Source organism: Gastrolobium bilobum, unplaced genomic scaffold (assembly GCF_033153095.1).
Source record: "Gastrolobium bilobum isolate Gb01-03AN ecotype WA unplaced genomic scaffold, APGP_CSIRO_Gbil_v1 utg87315, whole genome shotgun sequence".
NCBI classification, from domain to species: Eukaryota; Viridiplantae; Streptophyta; class Magnoliopsida; order Fabales; family Fabaceae; genus Gastrolobium; species Gastrolobium bilobum.
Window position 1 is genome coordinate 43,797 of NW_026899801.1, and position 2,567 is coordinate 46,363.

General features: G+C 40.1%; 1 non-coding gene across 1 annotated transcript; it reads left to right on the forward strand.

Moving 5' to 3' along the window:
• The first annotated feature begins 1,578 nt into the window (after nucleotides 1-1,578).
• On the forward strand, nucleotides 1,579-1,684 carry LOC133293619 (small nucleolar RNA R71). The gene has a single exon (XR_009749081.1). It is a non-coding gene; the product is annotated as a small nucleolar RNA R71 (small nucleolar RNA).
• Nucleotides 1,685-2,567: the final 883 nt, after the last annotated feature.

Here is a 2,567-nt window from a genome sequence, read left to right on the forward strand (position 1 = left end):
TTTATAGAATAAAAGACATTGATAGTAACGGTCTCATCATTCATTCTTAGCTCGAGCTTCCCGTTTTCAACATCAATCATTGCACGAGATGTAGCTAAGAAAGGTCTACCCAGCAAAAGAGGCATCTCAGTTTCCCATTCTATGTGCAACACCACAAAATCAGCAGGAAAGATGAACTTGTCCACCTTCACAAGAACATCTTCAATTATTCGACTAGGCTTCCTTAAAGATCTATCAGCAAGTTGAAGAGATGCCAAAGTAGGCTTCAACTCGGTGATCCCCAAGGATTTACAAACAGAAAGGGGCATCAAATTAATGCTAGCCCCAAGATCGCATAATGCTCTGCCAATTTTAGTGTTCCCAATTTGAATAGGAATGTTGAAACTTCCAGGATCACGAAGCTTAGGATGAAATTTCCTTGTAATGATGGCACTGCACTCCTCAGTAAGTGCTACAGTTTGGCACTCTTGCAACTTGTGCTTCTTTGACAACAAATCTTTCATGAACTTGGCATAATTTGACATGCTAGCCAAGGCTTCAGCAAAAGGGATATTTATATGCAACTTCTTAAAGATATCAAGAAATCTGCCATACTGTTGCTTCTGAACATCCTTCTTGAATCTTTCAGGATAAGGTGCCATGGCTCTCACATATTCAGGTTTTATCTCAAATTTCTTCTTTTCAACTGGCTTCTCCACTTCAGCAGGTTTTTCAATCTCTTTTTCTTTTTCGGACTCACCTCCAATATCTTGCTTCTTTTCAGCTTCCACAATTATGCCCGGCTATTCTGGAACTGCTGCCACTTTACCACTTCTAGTTGTGACAAACATACAATCCTCTTTGGGATTTGTAACTGTGTTACTAGGGAAAGTGCCTGGAGTTCTATCAGCAACTTGCTTAGCCAGCTGGCCAATTTGATTCTCCAAATTCCTGATAGAAGCACTTATGTTTTTAGTATTGGCCCTAGTATCTTCCATGAAGGCATTGGAGTGTTGAGCCATTTGTCCAACTAACTTCTCCAAATCAGAAGGTTCCTTGGTTGGGATTGGTGGAGGCTGCAGATAATTGTTAGAACTATAATCAAAACCACCTCCTTGACCTCTCCTCTGAAAATTGCTACTTCCAGAAGGAAAATTCTGATTTCTTGGAGTATTTTGTGGCGGAGGTCTTTGATCATACCAAACTCCATTCACTTGTACTTGTTGAGGTGAATCAGAAGGCATTAAAGGACATTCATTAGACTCATGATTGTCCTGGCAATATTCACACACAACAACAGCACCTTTAGTTTGAACACTAGCAAGCTGCATCTTGTCAAGCCTTAATGTTAAGTTTGCTACCTGCTGAGATAACAAACTGTTTTCAGCCAGCACCGCATCATTACCTTCCAGTTGAAGGATACCCCTCTTAGGCTTGGATGACATCACTTCATTTTCATTGGCAGCCATCCTCTCAATCAACTTCAAAGTCTCATTTGCTCTTAGGGATTTAATCGTGCCACTTGCTGCACCATTCAACACCATCCTCACCTCAGGTTTGCAACCATTGAAGAAGATTCTAACTTGATTACCAGCAGTCAAGTTATACTGAGGACACCTTCTTATTAAGTCTTTGAACCGGTTCCATGCTGCACACATTGATTCACCTTGCAACTGAGTGAAATTGGTGATATCATTCACCATCTGGTTGTACCTCTCCATCGAGAAAAACTCAGCGAAGAACTTCTGAGACATATCATCCCATGTAGCAATGCTTGCTGCCGGCTGCCTCTCCAGCCAACTAAGAGCTTTTCCCTTAAGAGCAAAAGGGAACAGCCTCAACCAGATCGCATCGTTCGACACCTGAGGGTGTTTGGTTAAGTCACAGATCCTCAAGAATCTGTCAACGAATCGGTGAGGATCTTCACTCTCCTCTCCTCCAAACTGAGATCTCTCCACCAATTGAATATGAGAGGACTTGAGCTCCCAATTGTTGGCAACATTTGGCTGAACAATGCTCGCATTGGGCATGTTGAATAATGGAGTTAGGATAGTATCCATGAGCGGATTGTCCTCTTCATTGTTCGCTGCCATCTTGTGTGCTTCTTCAGACAGAATTCTTAGCTCGTTGAATGCAAGCTTCTTTCGAGCAAGTTTTCTGTATCTCTTTTCAGTCTTGGTAATCTCCAAATCAAGTGGAAATTCTGGCTTTTTACCTCGCATACAACTCAGAAAAGAGATTAGTAGCACTGTTCAATATCACACAGAAATCAAAAATAAAAATAAAATACAATCTTAAAGATCAAAATTAATTGATATAAGAAACACCAATCCCCGGCAACGGCGCCAAAAACTTGATGCTTCCCGACAAGTATACCAATCGCACAAGTAATATAATGTTAAGTAAAGTTCGTCTTCACAGGGATTGTGATCGTATATAAATTAATATTCCTTCCAAGAATGGAAGAGTTCAAATAGTTTGTGAAAATTGTTGTGGATTTGAGAATAATGAGAATTAAAATAAAACGTATTTTTAGATTTTTGCTTTTAAGAAAGAAACATATATGGCGCTTTTTGTAATTGAGAGAA